The 20,716-nt window shown below is 43.4% G+C and overlaps 1 pseudogene; it reads left to right on the top strand.

The window, feature by feature from the left end:
* The first annotated feature begins 9,900 nt into the window (after positions 1-9,900).
* On the top strand, positions 9,901-10,958 carry LOC100659011 (melanoma-associated antigen B16-like; annotated as a pseudogene).
* The last annotated feature ends 9,758 nt before the right edge of the window (positions 10,959-20,716 follow it).

Raw genomic sequence — 20,716 nt, 5'->3', positions numbered from 1 at the left:
AAAGAATAGATTGAAAAGGTAATTAAAAAACTCCCAACAACAACAACAACGAAAAACCCTGGCCCTGAAAGCTTCATTGGAGAATTCTACCAAACATTCAAAGAAGAGTTAACACCACTACTAGTAAAGGTATTTGAGAGCATAGAAAAGGATGGAATACTCACAAACTCATTCTGTGAAGCCAGCATAACCCTGATACCAAAATCAGGTAAAGACACCATAAAATAAGAAAATTATAGACCAATATCCCTCATGAACTTAGATGCAAAAATCCTCAACAAAATTCTAGCCAATAGAGTTGAACAACATATCAAAAATATAATTCACCATGACGAAGTGGGCTTCATACCAGGTGTGCAGGGATGGTTTAACATTAGAGAAACAATCAATGTAACCCATCACATAAGTAAAACAAAAGACAAGAACCACATGATTTTATCAATTGAGGCTGAAAAGGCATTTGACAAAGTCCAACATCCACTCACGATGAAAACAATCAGCAAAATAAGAGCAAAAGGGAAATTCCTCAACATAATAAAGAGTATTTATACAAAGCCAACAAGACAAACATCCTTCCAAGTGGAGAAAGTCTAAAAGCATTCTCCTTGAGAAAAGGAACCAGAAAAGCATGCCCTTTATCACCGCTCTTATTCAACATTGTGCTGCAAGTCCTAGCAAGAGCAATTAGGGTAGACAAAGAAATAAAGGCATCCAGATCGATAAGGAAGAGGTAAAAGTATGTCTAATTACAGATGTTATGATCTTATACAGAAAGAAACCTAAAGAATCCACAAAAGAAACTACTGGAACTAATAGAAGATTTCAGCAGAACATCAGGATACAAGATAAACATACAAAAATCAGTTGGATTCCTCTACACCAAAAAAGAGAATGTAGAAGAGGAAATCACCAAATCAATACCATTTATAATAGCCCCTAAGAAAATAAAATACTTAGGAATAAATCTCACCAGAGACATAAAAGACCTACACAAAGAAAACTACAAGACACTACTGCAGGAAACCAAAAGAGACCTACATAATTGGAAAAACATACCTTGCTAATGGATAGGAAGACTCAACATTGTAAAAGTGTCTATTCTACCCAAAGTGATCCCTAGATACAATGCAATCCTGATCCAAATTCCAATGGCATCTTTTAATGAGATGGAGAAAGAAATCACCAACTTCATACCCAAAGGGAAGAGGCCCCGGATAAGTAAAGCATTAATGAAAAAGAAGAACAAAGTGGGAGGCCTCATATTATCTGATTTTAGAGCATATCATATCAGCACAGTAGTCAAAACAGCCTGGTACTGGTACAACAACAGATACATAGACCAATGGAACAGAATTGAGAATCCAGATGTAAATTCATCCAACTATGAGCAGCTGATATTTGAAAAAGGCCCAAAGTCAGTTAAATGTGGAAAAGACAGCCTGTTTAACAAATGGTGCCTGCATAACTGGATATCCATCTGCAGAAAAATGAAACAAGACCATACCTCACATCACACATAAAAACTAACTCAAAAAGGACCAAAGACCTAAATATAAAATCTAAAACTATAAAGATCATGGAAGAAAAAATAGGGACAATGCTAAAAAAAATAAAAATATAAAATCTAAAACTATAAAGATCATGGAAGAAAAAATAAGGACAATGCTAGGAACCCTAATATATGCCACAAAGTGTATACAAAACATTAGTAACAGTGTACAAACAGTGGAAGAGAAACTAGATAACAGGAAGCTCCTAAAAATCAAACACTTATGCTCATCAAAAGATTTCACCGAAAGAGTAAAAGGACAACCTACAGACTGGGAAAAGATTTTTGGCTACAACAAATCCGATCAGGGTCTAATTTCTAAAAGCTACAAGATACTGCAAAATCCCAGCAACAAAAAGACAAATAACCCAGTTAAAATATGGGCAAAGGATATGAACAGGCACTTCACCAAAGAAGACATTCAGGAGGCTAACAGATACATGAGGAAATGCTCCTGATCATTAGCCATTATAGAAATGCAAATCAAAACTACAATGAGATGCCATCTCACACCAACAAGGCTAGCATTAATCCAAAAAACACAAAATAATAAATGTTGGAGAGGTTGTGGAGAGACTGGAACACTTATACACTGCTGGTGGAAACGTAAAATGGTGCAACCACTGTGAAAATCAATTCGGCACTTCCTTAAAAAGCTAGAAATGGAACTGCCATACAATGCAGCAATCCGACTCCTTGGAATATATCTTAGAGAAATAAAAGCCCTCACACAAATAGGTATATGCACACCCATATTTATTGTAGCACTGTTTACAATAGCAAAAAGATAGAAGCAACCAAGGTGCCCATCAACAGATGAATGGATAAATAAATTATGGTATATTCACATAATGGGATACTACGCAACGATTAAGAACAACCATGAATCCATGAAAAATCTCATTTCATGGAGGAATCTGGAAGGCATTATGCTGAGTGAAATTAGTTGCAAAAGGACAATTATTGTATGAAACTATTATTACAAGAACTTAAGAAAAGTTTAAACACAGAAGAAAATATTCTTTGATGTTTAGGAGGGTGGGAAGGGAGAAACACGGGTATTCACTAATTACACAGTAGACAAGAAATAATTTTGATGAAGGGAAAGACAACAAACAATACAGAGGAGGTCACCACAACTAGACTAAACCAAAAGCTAAGAATTTTCCTGAATACAACCAAACGCTTCGAAGGCCAGAGTAGCAGGGATGGGGGGTCTGGGGACCATGGTTTCAGGAGACATCTAGGTCAATTGGCATAACAAAAAGTATGAAGAAAACATTCTGCATCCCACTATGGTGAGTGGTGTCTGGGGTCTTAAACGCTAGCAAGTGGCCATCTAAGATGCATCAACTGGTCTCAACTCACCTGGAGCAAAGAAGAATAAAGAACACCAAAGACACAAGGTAAATATGATCCCAAGAGACAGAAAGGGCCACATACCAGAGACTCCATCAGCCTTAGACCGGAAGGACTAGGTGGTGTCTGAATACCAGCAATGACTGCTCTGACAGGAAACACAACAGAGAATCCCTGACGGACCAGGAGAACAGTGGGATGCAGACCTCAAATTCTTGTAAAAAGACCAGACTTAATGGTCTGACTGAGACTGGAGGGACCCTAGAGGTCACGGCCCCCACAACCTCTGTTAGCTCAAGACTGAAACCATTCCCGAAGCATACTCTTGAGAAGGGGATTGGACTGGACTATAAGACATAAAACGATACTGGGGAGGAGTGAGCTTCTTGGCTCAAGTAGACACATGAGACTATGTGGGCACCTCTAATCTGAAGGCAAGATGAGAAGGCAGAGGGGGACAGGAGCTGGCTGAGTGGACTAGGGAAATACAGGGTGGAGAGGAGTGTGCTGTCACATCATAGGGAGAGCAACCAGGGTCACATAACAATGTGTGTCTAAGTTTTTGTATGAGAAACTGACTTGAATTGTAAACTTTCACTTAGAGCACAATATAAAAAAGTACATTGTTTTTGCTCAAAAAAGCATCACATCTTCCTGCCTCATATTTTTCAATTAAAATCATTAAACCAATTAAGATCCCATAGGGTCACTAAACTTTCCATTGCAATTTCATTCAGAGCAGACGTAAATCTCAATTCCCAGTTTGTCTTGTCAACAGCCTTCCATACCTCAGGATGACAGCTTTAGTGCAACAGAATGAGGAGAACCACCAGCACTAACAGTTAAAGAAGTTTCTTGTCTGGCATCCTAAGTGTTCTTCAAAACGATACTCATATCCATTAAAGGCACTCTAAGAAAAAAAAATTTTTTTTTTTTTTAAGAACACCAACAAATCTACCCATAAAAAAAAAATCAGGGCTTAATCATACCAGTGTATGATGCCTAAAAAAAAGAAAAACCTGAAAGGTAATTCAGTGTATGATTCGCACTTTCAAAATTCCAAATCATGCAATCTCAGGTGGAAGTGCTCCCCAAGACCCTGTTCCTCCCTCCACTTGAGGTAAGCCACAGATAGGTATGAGCTATTCTTCTTCTGCATCAGAAAGAGGCTCTGTCTTTGTCTTCTCGGCTTCCTTCATTCTGCCCATCCAATATGGTGGGTCGGCTCTTGGGCTTTTGCTATGCAGATGGGGATTGTGGGTAGTGAGTTTTAGGACAGGAAGAAATCAATAGGGTTTAATTAATCAATACTAGAAAGGGGAGCAAAAGCAGCTTAGAGGTCGAGAGAGAAAAACATGAAAGAGACAGTGAGCAAGGGGGCCAGGAGCCATGGGGGCGGGGGCAGGGCATCTGGGGGGAACTCTGGCTGGAAGTTGGGCATGGGGAAGTGCTGTGAGAAACTCTGGGACCAGGGCTTCTCACACTGGAGGAATCAGTCACCTGTAGGGTTTGTGAAAACACAGATCACTGGGCCTCACTCCCAGAGTTTCTGACTCAGCGGGCCTGGGATGGGCCAGAGACTGTGCCTGTCTCACAAGCTCCCAGGGGCTACTGCTGCTGCTGCTGGCCTGGGCCCACATACGATTGGAGAATGCCATCCTAGGCTAGGCTAGGCTGCTTCAAGAGAGCAAGGGCCTCCCTGTGGCTCCTCTTTGGACCTCCAGAACCTAGCACAGGGTGGGCCCGCAGGAGTGAACAACCACATGCATGTCCCCGCCCCCTTCGCATGTCCTGTTGCCTCTGTTGTCACTGCTCCACATGCTATTATCTGAGCCTGTCCATTTGACCCTTGCCCTCTAAGCTCTCATCTCCTCTATCTCTGAATCCCCAGCACCTTCCGTTGGGAGGTCGTCGAATATTTGCTGAATGAACAGCCATGATCATGCTCCATCCAAAGAAACCTCCTCATTTGCAGAACATTTTAACCTCGTATCAGAAATGCCTGTAGAAACAACTTCAGTGCCTCTGTACCCATTAATCTACTCACGTTGTGGCAGGAATACAAAGATAAAGGAAGGAAGGTGGCATCCCCCAATTCTCCCCACCAACACACTTACACACATTAAAGCTGAAGTGGATCTTTCCACTAAATCCCACCAGCGCCCTGTCTCTTACAGCCCTTTCACTCCTTAAGTAGCATTAGGGTCCTTCCCTCTCTCCTTTTGGCCTTCGAGTGTGTGTATGAAGCATAGGAAGCTCCACGCCACAATAGCCCTCTCCCATAGCCCCCCCTTTTCAATCCAGCTATCAGGATACAAGCTTCTAAACGGCAGGGCCTACATCCAATTTCTTCTTGATGCCCCTAAAGGCCATGCACTGTACAAGCACTCAATAAATGCTCTGAGTTCAAAAAAGGGGTGCAGCAGCATAGCACCCACTGCACCATTTTCCACAATCCTGGGATAGCATCAGGACAGGAATGCTCATGCTCGTGGCTGGTTCTGTGACCTGACCCACTTAACACTTTCTAAGCCTCAGTTTCTCCATATTTATAAGGGGATGACACCGCCTTCTTGGAATGCCTGCTCGCTCGTGTGACTCACCCTCTTGGAACTTATCATCAGGCTGTGAGAAGTCCAAGCCACCAAAGGTCATGTGTCAGTGTTCCAAAGGGATCACGTGTAAGTGCTCCAATCAGCAGCGATGGTCGAGTTTCAAGCCAATAGCCAGCACCAACTGACAGGCTGGGAGTGAGCCAGTTGAGCCTCTGGTCCAGCCCGGCCCCAGATGACTCCAGCCACCGCTGTCTCTGACGGTACCCTTCCTGCACTTCCTGAGCACCCAGGACACTGGGCTCATTTCTGGTGCCACCCCCTGATGGCTCAAGCTCATCTGCTTCTAGACCCCTGACCTCGACTGCCAGCTGTGCTACTCTGCCATTAACCGCCAGCTGCACTACTCTGCCAGAACTGACCTCATGGTTGTTCTTCACATCACTCTGAGAAATTGCTAGACCTACTGCCCTAGACAGAGGAGCACCATGCCCAGCACTGACTGCCAGGAGCGGCCCCTACAATTGTCTCTTTGCCCAGCTTGATCCATGGAGTTTCGGCTGCACCAGACGCTGCCCAGAGTGGCCAGGAACCAGGGCGAGTAGGACAAAGGGACTAAGGGCCCAGGAGACAAGGTTGGACTAATTAGAGACAAGCCACCACAGACATAAAGGGGACAATTGATGAATTGTCCACTCTTTTTTCTACCAGTGAGCTGTTCCGAGTTAGAGGGATTCCACACAATCTCTCTGGACAAGGCCTGTGGGTCCAAGCAACCAACCCTGTTTGGCTGCAAAGCTGTGGCCTGCTTTTATTTCCTCTACTTCCTTCTAGGGCTCAGGCCCCGTTTCTCCTCGCTCTCAGTTCCCTGGTTTGTACTCCTCCATGAAATGTTGCTGTGTGTAAAAACGGAGGGACAGTTGTACACACATGCTCACAGCAGCATTATTCATAAGAGCCACTAAGGGAAAACAACCCAAATGTCCATCAGCTGCTGAATGGATAAATAAAATGTGGCCTGCCTTAGGCTGGAACTTTAAAAAAAAAAAATTTTTTTTTTTTTTTACTCAGCCCTAAAAGGGAATGATGATGGGATGGGGGAAGGGGGAATTGGGAAGGACTGCTAGTCGGTATGGGGCTTCTTTTGTGGGGTGACAGAAATATTCTGGAATCAGATAGTGGTGATGGTTATAGAACACTGTGAATGTACTAAAACCCACTGGATGTTATACTTTAACAATAGTGTTATATTATGTGAACCATAATAAAAACTGGTTAAAAAAAATACAACCTTAGGTTACGCTCCAAAACAAGGATTAACCCCCTAGCCTGTGGCCTTCTTCCCACTTTCCTGGTTTGCTTTCTTGTTTTTCTTTTTCCACCCAAATATCCAGATGATGTATCTGGTTCCCATAAAGCATTTTTAATAGAGTGCAAAAGTATGTGGTTCATTTGGGTGTTAAAATTAATACGTATCCCTGTAGAGTGTCTTTGCCATACAATCCCAAGTGTTTTGCTATTATATTTTGTAAAATTGGAGAGCAAAAATGAGTGTTGGCAAATTGGAAGAAAAATAAATAAGCCTGCTTCTGCCTGTTTAAAAAAAAAAAAAGGAAGGAGATAAAAAAAAATCGCAATAAACGATTCTGATACAAATCTGTCATGATAATTAAATGAAATGATGCACGTGAAAAACTTTTCATAAAATAAATGCTCATTAAATGTTAGTGGCTACTGTTTTCTTAGGGGAGGGGGTCTTATATTTTAAGATGAAAGAAATGGAGGCTCCAAAAATTCAAGTGGCCATCCTAGGTCAAATTAAGTGGGAGGATTCTAATTGTTATTATTAGTATTTTAATTATCAAGAGATCAGAAGTCAGGAGGCACACTTCTACAGAGTGGGCCCATGCTGGCTCCTAGAACTCCTGATTTCATCATTTATGAAGTGATGAAATGTTTCCAAAGGGATAGGACAAGGCCACCTGATGACGTGTCCACACAAGGCTCTTACCTGTACAAAGGAAACCTTTTGGACAGAAGGTTCCCACCTGGCTGGAGAAGAGAGCTCATGGGAAAGCATGTTTTTCTTTTTTCTTTCTCTGACCATCCAGCAGTTGTCCTGGCACCATGCATTGTGCCAAGGCTTCCCTACCTAGCACCTAACCTGGCACACCATTCAATCTCCCTGAGAGTTGCAATGGGACAAATGCACAGAGAGTGGGTGGGAAGTGGCATCATCCAGTAAGCATTTAATCAGAAAGACTGGAGCCAAGGTGTGGTCCCTAAGTGAGGACTGAGAAGTTGACTCATCCCAGAAGAGAGAGGGCCCCATAGAACTCTGCCCCTGTTCTTAGCCCTGGGAGGCTCCAGACAGGGGTGGTCAGAAGTGGCTTTCCCCAACTTCTGCCTCAGGAGTCTAAGGGCAGTGAGTTCCTTGGTCTGAGGGGTGTGGCCAGACCTGGAGAGTGAGGAGTCCCAAACACTGCCTGGAGTCCAGATATAGAGCTTCAATAGGGTTTGAAGGGTCTACCCACCCCACAATGTAGGGAGCCACACACAGCTACACCCTGGAAAGAAAAGAGTCACCCTTCTTTCCGTCCCCCCTCCAGGGAGCAGCAGTGGTGTCCGCTAACTTCTGCCTTTAGGGTTTCGGAGATAAAGGCCTGTATGGAGTGGTTCAGCCTCAGGTCAGCAGAAGGGAGAGTCCCAGGGCTAGTTAGGTGAGAACCTGAATGAGGAACGTGGAAATCACCCATCCCGGAAAAGTTCGGCCGTCATAGAGTAGAGCCCCGTCTCTTCTGACAGCCCTGGGAGACCCTGGAATAACTGTCTGACTGAGGCCCCACTTACTTCATCCCCGGGAATCTGAAGGTAGTGAGGGCCTTGGTTGGAAAGAAGAAGTCTCAGGTCAGCAGAAGGATGAGTTCCAGTTCCCGCCAGGTGTCAAGGTAAGATGTTGAGTGAGGACTGAGGGGATCACACACCCCATAAAGGAAGGGACAACCCAGATCTCTTTTGTCAGTCCTGGGAGGAGGGTGTGACTGGGAGTAGCATTCGCTGACTCACCTCAGAAATCTGAAGTGCCTTGGGATGATGAAGGAGACCTCAGTTCAGCATTGGGAGTAGTTGCAGGCCATTCAAGGTTTCAAGGTAAGACACTGAGTGTACTGAGGGGCCACTCAACCCTGAATAAAGCGAGTCCCCCAGATAAAAGCCTAACCCCTGCCATCAGCCCTGGGAGCCGCTAGAATACCTATTCAGACTGACTCGCCCCCTGACTTTTGCATGGAACATTGCAGGGAGGTGAGTCCTGGTCTGAGAAGTGCTGCCTCAGGTGAGCAGAGAGAGGCGTCCCAGGCCCTGCCACCAGGAGCCAAAGTAAGATGCTGAGTGAGGGCTGAGGAGATCCCCCACCCATGAAGGGAGGGGCCCCTCAGAACTCTGTTGTCAGCCTTGGGAGGAAGGGGTGAGGTGATTGGGAGTAGATTCCTCTGACTTTTGCCTCAGGAGTCTGATGGTGGTGAGGGTCTTGGTCTGAGTGGTGTGGCCTCAAGTCAGCAGAAGGAGGAATCTCAGATGCTTCCTGGAGTCAAGGTAAGATGCTGAGTGGGGATTGAGGGAACCATGGCTCCAGAACAGTAAGGGTCCCATAGAGCCTCACCTCCGCTGTCAGACTGAGGTGCTTCCTGACTTTGACTGTGGGAGTCTGAGGGAAGTGAGGGCCTTGCAAGGGATACTACCTTAAGTCAGCAGAGGAAGGAGACCCAGTCTCTGTTAGGGGTCAAAGTGAGGACTCTGAGTGAGGATTTAGGGGATCACCCACCTCAGAACAACAGGGCCCCCACAGAGTCCTGCCACCTGCCCTTAGCCCTGAGAATGCCAGGCAGGTATGGTATGATGAGTGGTCCATTCACTTCTTCCCCAGCAGTGTTTGTCACCCCTCTGGCTTTCCTCTCTGGGAGTCTCTGGGGACAGTTGTCAGTGTGAGGTGTTCCCTTACTTCTTTCTTTCTCTGTATCCCAGGGAGGTTAGGGCCTCTTTCTGAGGTGATAGGCCTTTGCTCAGGAGAGGGAGAAGTCCCAGATCCTCCCAGGAGTCACAGTGGGGATTCTGAACAAGGACAGAGAAGACCACCCACCTCAAAACAGAGGGGACCCTGCAGAGCCTGATCTTACCTGCCCCTGTTGGCAGCTCTGGGAAGCCTTGAGCTGGGCTGGCTGAGTGCAACTTGAAGAGCCTTCTCACTTCCTCCTTCAGCTTTTTATAGGACAGAATAGGAGACCTCTGTGTCCCTAAAGCACTGCCCTTAGGAGAAGACAAGTGGAGGCAGCTTTCATCAGAGCCGCTGTGGTTGAGTGGACCAGCTGAGGCCACTCACATTCTCCTGTTCTCCCTAGGTTGTACCCATACTCCTGCCTACTGCCATCAACAACAGCGATCATGTCTCAGGGTCAGGAGGGTCCACGCTGTACACGTGAACAACACCTTGAGGCCTACAGTGAATCCGAAGGCCTGGAGGCTGCACAGATCATCAAAGCTTTGAAGGTCATCAGTTCCCCCTCCTCCCATAGTCTAATGTCTGGCAACGTGGAAGAGGTTCCTGCTGCTGAGACACCCAGTACTCACCAGGATCCGTGGAGTGGCTGCTGTTTCTCCACTGCTATCACAACCAGCTCATCAAGCAAAGCAGATGAGGGCTCCAGAAGCCCAGACAAAGGGGAAAGTCCAATCACCTCACATTCACCACGAGACATGGAAGAACCGCCGATAGGTCCTCCAGATGCGACGGTACCTTTGGTGGTACAGTTCCTGCTGTACAAGTATCAAGTGAAAGAGCTGATCACAAAGGAGGAGATGCTGGATTTTATTATCTAAGAATACAAGGATGACTTCCTTGAGATCCCCAAGAGAACCTCTGAGGGCATAGAGCTGGTCTTTAGCGTTGATCTGAAGGAAGTAGACCCCACCAGCCACTGCTATGCTCTCACGAATAAACTGGGTCTCACCTTTGATGCGAGGATGAGTGGTGATGAATGCATGCCTAATAAAAAAAAAACAAAGCCTCTTGATAATTATGCTGGGCACGATCTTCATGAAGGGCAACTGTGCCACTAAGGAGGAGATCTGGGAAGTGCTGAATATGATGGATCTATATTCTGGGAGGAAGCACTTCATCTTTGGGGAGCCCAGGAAGTTCATCACTAAAGATTTGGTGCAGGAAAACTATGCGCAGTACTGGCAGGTGCCCAACAGTCATCCTCCATGCTATGAATTCCTCTGGGGGCCAAGAGTCCGTGCTGAAAACCAGCAAGATGAAGCTCCTGGACTTTTTGACCAAGATCCATGAGTCTAACCCCAGTTGCTTCCCATCTCTGTATCAGGAGCCTTTAGAAGATGAGGCAGAGAGAACCCAAGCCAGAATTGAAGGCAGGGCTGGCGCTACTGCCTTGGCCAGTGCAAGTTCAAGTGACAAGCCCAGCAGCTTCTCCCACGCCTAGTCAAGTCTGAGAAAGATTCTTGGCTTTGTCTTTGAAGAAAGAAGTCAACCTTGTAAGTAGTGGAGAGCCAGGGCAGGCCTTGAGGGAACACAGTGTATATCATTTTTGTGTTCCTGTCTTATATGGTTAACTTGGAATTTATCTTCCTTTTTTGTTGTTGTTTTGTTTGTTTTAGTTTTCAAATGTTGTTTTATATAATGGTTACTTAGCTTTAAAATCAAAGTTTATGAATGATAGTGGTCATACATTTATTGCTGTTTATGAAGTTTAAGAATAAGTATTTTGCTTGTGTGCAAAACCAATTCGGAAACCAAACATCTTATATTATAATTTGGAAAAAAGATAACATGGCATTGGGATAGGCATTGCCTTGGAAAGGTGAAAGGACTCAGCAGTAAAATAGTTTCCCAGCTATTTTCAAGAAATAGAGAAAAATACTAAAAGATGGTCAATTCTTTGCTTCTCTTATCCCTTTTAGTCTGTTGTTCTGTAAAGTCAAATGGCACATGCATTGATTTACTTAGTTTACCTAAGAATGTATGAGGAATAAATCTTGGTATATTAGAGCTCATGCTCACTGGCCCGTTTATTCCTTAAACATTAATTGAGCATCTGCTCTTTGGAAAGCTCTGTGTTAGTACTGGGGGTGCTAGGATAAACAGGACTAAGCACCTGCCCATGGAATTTCAGAGTCTAGGAGCAGCAATCATGTAAAGATGATGGAGAGTATCCTTCAAGTTCAAAAGAAACAGTAAACAGGAGTGAGGAGATGGGGATGGGGGAGTCCATCTGAGAGCAGTGAAGTGTGAATCTCTAAGACACGGCAGGCTGGGGCCTTGATTTAGTGTGCCATATCGGGAAACCCTGGCGGCTAGAGGTTAAGTGCTACGGCTGCTAACCAAAGGGTCGGCAGTTCAAATCCTCCAGGCGCTCCTTGGAAACTCTATGGGACAGTTCTACTCTGTCCTATAGAGTCGCTATGAGTCGGAATCGACTCCACGGCATTGGGTTTTTTTTTTTTTTTTTTTTTTTTCCGGTAATCTAGAACACCGGATATTCTCTTACATCTCCTGAATAAATAAATCCCAGAGGTGAAGGTGTTAGAATCTCTGGTCAAAATAATCATAGTGATAACTGCCAATCATTTAAAACCCAGTGCATGCCAGTAGCTATGCCAGGTGCTTTAGGAACATTACACACATTCCAACTGACCTAGGAAATGGGGCTTATTAAACTCACTTCACAGATACAGAGTGTAAGGCTCAGAGAGCTTGGGAATATGCCTGAGTTCACAGGGCTCACAAGTGACGGAGCTGGGATTAGATCTCTGGTCTGAATTCCTCTAGAGCCCACCCTGTTCCACTCCTCATGACCTAAGGCAGACATTCTGCCTCTGAATTCATTTTATCTTATCACTACTCCATAATGCCTCTCAGGGGATAAAAAGAAGGACCTTGTAGCCACAGTACGAGAAGTAGATGGAAAGAAGGAGGTGAAACTGAGAATCGAGCACAATTTGGGGCCTGTCTGTGAGCTTCATTTAGCTACACTCCTGCTGCCCCACGGTTCTTGAGAGCTGGCTCTGCCCAGGAGCTGGCATTTTTGTCCACTCCAGCTCCTTGCCACCTTACAGTGCCCTTCCGCTGGGTCTTCCCCAGTGTGCCCTCCTCTCCAGACTTTAACCTGACCTGCTACTGTGGAGGCGGCAGCTGCTTCCAGTGGTACAGTCAGCCCAGAACCAGAATCACCTGCCCCCACCCCTACCCATAATTTAGAGCATTCCAATTCTCTGCCCATGTTCCCTGGTTGCCCCTCACCTTGGAACCCCTCTGATGCTAAGAATTAAAGAAAAAAAATTCAAGAAAGGAAAAAGCCACCATTACAGAACTTCCAATCAGTACAATCAGCTGGTCCATGACAGCCTCTCTCCAATACTGTGCCTCTGAAAGTTAGCAAATCAGTGGCAGCCCCGGACATTCCCCCGTCCCAGTCCTGAAAGTTAGCCAATCAGTGACAGCCTCACGCTTCCAGACAGCAGCCAATCAGCATGCACCTCACTCTGGTTGCTGTGCTTCTGAAGGTTAGCCAGTCCTTACCATCCTTACTCTACAGTGACTGCGGGAAAACAGGTGAATGGAGTCCGTAAACGCTCCTCCTTCTGAACATCGGCCAACCCCTGAGTCCCCAGGCTAACCAAAACCTTATATAAAATCAGATACCGGTTTGTTAGAGAAAACTGCGTCTTACAAACACTACTCCCCGTGAGGCAAATGAGAATTTAACTTTTTTTTTCTCTTTGCATCAGATATGGGGTTTAATTTACTGTTACTCCGAAAGTTCACAATCCTATCAACCGTTCAACTCCTGTTTACTGACTTGGGCGGACTTATGATTGACAGACATACTGATGTGGTCGTAGGATTTTCAAGTTCCATCTTTTCAATTCTTGCGTGGTTGCTGTTATCTATTTCGTACGTGTGTGTGTGCGTGTATTTGAACCCCAAAATGCCAAAACGTAAAGGTAAATTTGGTGATGAATTTTCTGAACAGTGGACACTTGTTAAATGAGGAAGAAATCCTTTTCAAGCTCTTTGTGCAGTATGCAGCGTTCATTCAATATAGAAAATGGTGGAAAGTCAATGTTGTGGATTGAATTATGTCCCCCCCAAAATGTGTGTATCAGTTGGGCTGGGCCATGATTCCTGGTATTGTGTGAATTTCCCATATGTTGTAAAACCAGCTTCTATGATGTTAATGAGGGAGGATTGGCGGCAGTTGTGTTAGTGAGGCAGGACTGAACCTACAAGATTGGATTGTGTCTTGAGGCAATCTCTTGAGATATAAAAGAGAGAAGGGAGCAGAGAGACAGGGGGCCCTCATACCACCAAGAAAACAGTGGTGAGAGCAGAGTGGGTCCTTTGGACCTGGAGTCCCGGCACCTGATTATATTGAGCTTTTCCATTGTCTCTTCCCACAGATATAGTCATTTTGATTCCCGTGTATTCCATCTGGCAAGTTCCACATGTATAGCTGTGGCTATGTTGGTGAAAAAAGATATTTGCAATGAAGAAGTCGTTGGTCTTGCAAAATTCTGTCATGGGATCTCCAGCATCGTTCCTATCACCAAGGCCATATTTTCCAACTACTGATTCTTCTTGTTTCCAACTTTCGCATTCCTATCTCCAGTAATTATCAATGCATCTGGATTGTATGTTCCATCAATTTCAGACTCTGCAGACGTTGGTAAAAACCTTCAGTTTCTTCATCTTTGGCCTTAGTGGTTGGTGCATCACTTTGAATAATAGTTGTATTAACTGGTCTTCCTTGTAAGCGTATGGATATTATCCTGTCACTGACAGAGTAGTACTTCAGTATAGATCTTGAAATGTTCTTTTTGACGGTGAATGCAACACCATTCCTCTTCAAGTTGTCGTTCCCAGTATAGTAGACCATATGATTGTCCAATTCAAAATGGCCAATACCAGTCCAGTTCAGCTCACTAATGCCTAGGATATCAATGTTTATGTGCTCTATTTCATTTTTGACAACTTCCAATTTTCCTACATTCATACTCGGTACATTCCACATTCCGATTATTAATAGATGTTTGCAGATGTTTCTTCTCATTTTCAGTCATGACACATCAGCAAATGAAGGTTCCAAAAGCTTGACTCCATCCACTTCATTAAGGTTGACTCTACTGTGAGGAGGCAGCTCTTCCCCAGTCATATTTTGAACACTGACCAAGAATTGACACTTTTGAATTGTGGTGCTGGGGAAGAATATTGAATATATCATGAACTTCCAAAAGAATGAACAAATCTGTCTTGAAAGAAGTACAGCCAGAATGCTCCTTAGAAGCGAGGATGATGAGACTTTGCCTCACATACTTTGGACATGTTACCAGGAGGGATCAGTCCCTGGAGAAGGACATCATGCTTGGTACGGTAGAGGGTCAGTGAAAAAGTGGAACACCCTCAATGAGATGGATTGACACAGTGGCTGCAAAAATGGGCTCAAACATAGCAATGATTGTGAGGATGGTGCAGGACTGAGCAGTGTTTCGTTCTGCTGTACATAGTCAGAAGTGATTCAAGGACGCCTAACAACAATAAGGATAATATACACTGTACAGTCACAGCACTGTGCTGACAGCATAGAGTTCCTCCCCTTTGCCTCTTTCACAGCTTCTTCCCAGTTACACCACTTTACTGATGCTGCTGGGATCTTCTTCTCCTGGTTCCTCTTCCCTGTCCAGTTACCACCTTGCACTGATAGTTCTAGATATCTCCTTTTTGCCCTGTTCACATTCCATGCCCAGACACACCAAACCACTGCACTGATGGTGTAGGACTGTGCCTTCTTGTTCTTTTCTTTTCCTCACTCCATTGCCCAGACATTGTGGTGCTTCTCCACTTTGTCCTGTTCATACCCTCTGTCCACTTACTTCTACACTGATGGTGTATGGCCCTTTCTATTATCAGTGATAACACCCTCTGTTCAGTTACACCAATGCATGAATATGTGGGGTACCTCTTCTTCTCTGTGTTCATGTGCCCTGTCCAGTTACACGACTGCCATGATCGTGCAGGGCTCCTACTCCTGCCCCATTCACATCCCCAGGTACCTCAGTGGCTCAAATGGTTTGTGCTTGACTGCTAACATGAGGTTCATGCTTTGAGCCCAACTAGTGGCACCGTAGAAGAAAGGCCTGGAGATCTGCTGTTAAGATTACAGCCAAGAAAACCCTGTAGATCAGTACTATTGTGTAATACACAGGCGTGTCCGTGAGTGAGAATCGATTCAATGGCAACCAAGTTTGGGCAGCCACACAGAAGAGAAGGCAATATGAAGACAGAGCAGAGAGATGCGGTCACAAGTCAAGGAACGCCAGCAGCTATCAGAAGCTGGAAAAGGCAAGGAACTGATTTTCCCCTGGAGCCTCCAGAGGAAATGTGACCATACTTCTACCTTGATTTTGGACTTTGGACCTCTAGAACTGTGAGGGGGTATATTTCCGTTGCTCTAATTCTTTGTGGTATTTATTAAGGCAACCCTAGGAAACGAATAGAAGTCCCTGGGTGGCACAGATGGTTAAGTGCTTGACTACTAACCAAAACCTTGGTGGTTTGAACCCACCCAGAGGCACCTCGGAAGAAAGGCCTGGCAATCTGCTTCTGAAAGATTACAACCTTGAAAACCCTATGGGTGTGCACTTCTACTCTGTACACGTGGGGTTGCCATGAACTGAAATCCACTCTACAGCACCTGTTTTTGTTTTGTTTTGTTGTTTTTAAGGTAACTAACACAGCCCCTCAAGATTCCAGACCATATTCCCCAGAGCCTCTCAATGTTATGTGATCGCGCCCCCATGAGTATTTTGTTATATGATACAATGGACGTTAAAAAAGGAGATTATCTAGGTGGGTCTAGTGTAATCACATGAGCCCTTAAAAGCAGAGCAGTTTCTCAGACTGGTGGTAAAAAAGGAAGGCAGAAGGAGAATTCAGAGACATTTGAAGCATGAGAAGGTTCAAGTGTACCATTCGTAGCTTTGAAAATAGAGGTCATGAGCCAGGTAACTCTAGATTCTGAGAATTATACCTGACTGACAGCAGCAAAGAAAAGAGGTCCTCAGTCCTACAACCACATGGTACTTAATTTTTCCAATAACCTGAATGAGGCTGAAAGCATATTATCCCCTAGACCCTCCAGATAAGATCCTAGTCCACCTTATAGACACCTTTATTTTGGATTTTATGAGGCCCTAAGTAGAGAATCCAGCTGAGCCCACTCAGACTTCTGTTATTCAGAACCATAAGCTAATAAATGGGCATTGTTTTAAGCTGCTAAGTTTGTGGTCATTTGTTACAGCAGCAATAGAATCTAATACATTCTCTCTGTGTGTGTGTGTGTGTGTGTGTGTGTGTTGTTTTCTATCCCTATTTAGAGATTTTGAAGTTGCTTCTATTTATTCCCCAGGACCCCAGGTACTCCCCAACCATTCCTCTTCAGAGCCAGATTGGACACAGCTGTCTCTGGTCTACAACCCCACCATCATCTGGTAAGTACTGGAAATTCCACATCTCAGCCACAGGGAACACTTGTTGATTTATCACTTAAAAACTGAACAGTTTTGCTCTTCGTGTTATGATTTTTGATCATTTGTGTCTTGTTACTTTAAGACTGACTATACTATTTGATTTTCTGTTTTTAAGCTTAATCATGTACTCTGTCACTGGCACAGCGATATATGTCCAAGTGTGATATCACTGAGCCATCTTGACCAGAAATCAAACATTGTTTTATAAAAGTTAAGAAACATTCAAGTAGACACTCACGGCCAAGTCCAGAGTATAGCACATGGTTCTTGAAGAGTTAAATACAGAACTCTGGCTTGAAACTGAGTCTCTCTAAGGTTGTACATAATAATGCATGACCAACAACATATAATCTCAGAAACATGTACACACACAACTTTTGGAATGACTGCAGTAGTCGGATTAGTAGGAATTAGAACGGAGTGGTCCTAATTTATGAACAGCTCCTAGCATCCAAGGCTAGGACAGTGGTACTTGTAGAACTTCTGGAAAGGAAACAGTGTCCTGCCCAGGAAATTGCTAGTTGGCATCCTACACAAATGTCTTTAGAAGGAAGAGGAACAAATTTTTTTCAAAAAGAGAGAGGTTCATAAAGCCACTCCTGAAGTCCACCTTTCAGCCAAAGATTAGACAGGCCTATAAAACAGACAATAACACACATGAGGAATGTGCTTCTTAGTTCAATCAAGTATATGAGACCAAATGGGCAACATCTGCCCAAAAGCAAACACGAGAAGGGAGGAAGGGACAGGAACACTGGAAGAATGGACACTGGGAACCCGGGCTATAAAGAGAAAGGGGGAGAGTGCTGACACGATGCGGGGATTGCAATCAATGTCACAGAAGAATTTGTGTATAAATTTTTGAATGAGAAACTAATTTGCACTGTAAACTTTCACCTAAAGCACAATAAAATAGAGAGAAAGAGGTTCATTTTTATTTTAGCTATTATAAACTCATCTTCCAAGATACCTTACTAACAATGTTCATCTCCATAATAAAATCTTAACTAAATTTATGCCCCTGAGTTTTCTAAGTTGTAAAAAACAATACTGATAACATGGGGCCCTGTTCATTAGGAAATAAGCCAACAATGTGGCACAAAACCAGGTAGAATCAAAGATAGTTGGTTTCTTCATACACAGATGAAGTTAAAGGTTGTTTGTTTACCTCACAGCATATTTAAGTTATATTTTATATCTATTTGTTTGTTATTTTCTAATAATTTAGAAAAGAGTAGGCATTAGGGAGTTTATAGGGAGGAAAAAGGGTCATGAAAAGACTATGCAAAGATCCTCAGGGACACTGAGGAGATAGGGAGCCAGAATGAACTTTTCACAGGAAGAAATCCGTAGGGAGCCCTTTGGCATCCTATTGCCTGATTGGCATCACTGCTGAAACTCGTGGTTCAGCTATTCAAGATTGACGAAAATGTCCATGATGTTTCCATCAGGTAACTTTGCTATAGGATCAACATGAATAATAAGTACAGCGAGGCATGGAGCTAGACACACCGTCAGTGAATGAGCCCAGAATACTGCCAGGTAGAGCTATCTTAGCAGCTTTTCATTTGTTTTCTACTCATCATTGCTTGCCTAGTAACTCATAATTACTCCTAGTTACTGAGATACGTACAAGTTTATAGATTCATGGAAGTCTCAGATCTCAGAGTATATTTCTTAGGAGTGGTAAAATTATAATGCATTGTTTTTCTCTTTACACACATGTTTTCAGCAATCATCTGGGCATCTCCATCTGCCTATGCCATGAAACCTTCCACTTATCCTGTTCAAACCCAATCCTATGCCTCCTCCTATTTCTTATCCTTGGAGAAAGGTGTGAAACCTTCCTTTTTTTCATACCTGACAAATCCAATCAGAATCCAAAAATGTCCTGAGAATTCTACCAACCCAGGCATTTTGACAAGGTATATACTATCATTATCACTGCTAATATCATAGTTTAGCATTATATGGCCTATGTTTTATATCAACCCTTCCCTCTTAAATAGAGCTAATTCATCCTTGCTACATGCCACAGATATATGAAAGCCAAAATACCAGGGTAGTGAGGTTTCCAGAATTACTGAATGAGAAGCTCAGCAAATACTCTTTCAAGAAACAATGACACAGTTGGACAAAATTGTCCAAAACAACCATATAAAGACTCTACCGGTATCAGTGTTTAGGACCCTTACATGCCTTAATCTGGCCCTGGTAGTGGCGGAAGTAAGAAGTCATTCGATTCTGGATATATTCTGAATGTAGAACTGATGGAATTTTCACAGATTGAGACTGAGTGGGGGTGAGAAAAAGAGAGGAACTGAGGATGACACCAAGGAATTTGGTCTGAAGAACTGGAAAGATGGAGTTGCTATTAATTGAGACTGTGGAAAGAAAAACAAAAAACAAAAACTATGCGGAATATTAGGAGTTCAGCTTCTGACATTCTGTGTTCAAAATGTCCATCAGAGAACCAAGGGAGAATCATCAAGTAGGTAATTGAACATTATGAGTCTGAAGTTCAGAGGAAGTGTCCGGACTAGCGATAGGATTAGGGAGTCATTACAATGCAAATGGAATTTAGAACTCTAAGTTGAAATTATATCGTCCAGGGGACTAATGAGGAGATGAGAACAGGTTTCAGTCTTATCCTTAAGGTACTCCGCTGTTAAAAAAGGTCAGAGAGAAGAGAATAAAGCCTCTAAGGGGACTGAGAAAAAAGACTGAGAAGTGGTGGCCTAATAGAAGGAGAATCTGGGAACTGTGATGTCCTAAAAGCCATGTGAAGAAAGTATGTTTCTGAGAAGGAAGTGTTCAGCTATATGAAAAGATGCTGGTATTTCAAATAAGGCAAAGACCAATAATTAGCCATTGGATTTAGCAATACGGCGAGAAGTAGTGACTGGTGGAATTGTTTTAATTTGTTAGTTTGTTGATTGGTTCATTTTTGTAGAGTAGTAATATCATGTGTGGGTGGTAATGAGCCAGATTTACTCTGTAGGTATTTGGGCTTGGTTTGAAACTACTCGTTTTTAGAAATCTAGAAAATCTAGGCATTTTTTAATATACTCTCTGAAGGTGATAATACATCAGTAGTCCCATAAGTAGTCTGCATTTTACATGAGTTAAATATGATGTATTCAAGTAACTCAGCCATGAGAAGCTAAGCATTATGTTACTACAAAAAAAAAAAAAACTAGAAGACCTAAAAATTTACCTAAGAATATTTTAATTTTAATCTTGTTGAAATATTTCCTATTCTTTGCCTCTATTACAATTTTAGATATTAAAACACTTTCTGTTTAACGTAGTTTAAAACACATTCTAATAGTTGCTCAAATATTGAATCAAGTTGTGTATGTGAAAAACTATCCCACTTAGCAAAATAGCCCTCAAAATCACCTTTCCATCAGGGTAAAAGATGTTCTTTTACTTCCCAGGACCTGAGTTGGAAATGTAAAGCAGCTTCCTAAAGCTTATTTGGGTACTACCCATGGCCCTTCAGTTTCTCTTCCATCTTCAAGTACAGTTTCATCAGAAGAGTCAGCTTGGTGTTTGAAGCCCTTATATTCATTTTTGACTCTTCAAGTGATTCAGTGGAGGAACAGAGTATATCCCAGGGACCACCTCTCTGTTGACACCCATATCAACGCCC

This window comes from Loxodonta africana, chromosome X, assembly GCF_030014295.1.
Source record: "Loxodonta africana isolate mLoxAfr1 chromosome X, mLoxAfr1.hap2, whole genome shotgun sequence".
Classification (NCBI taxonomy): Eukaryota; Metazoa; Chordata; class Mammalia; order Proboscidea; family Elephantidae; genus Loxodonta; species Loxodonta africana.
This window is presented reverse-complemented; position numbering and strand designations above follow the sequence as displayed.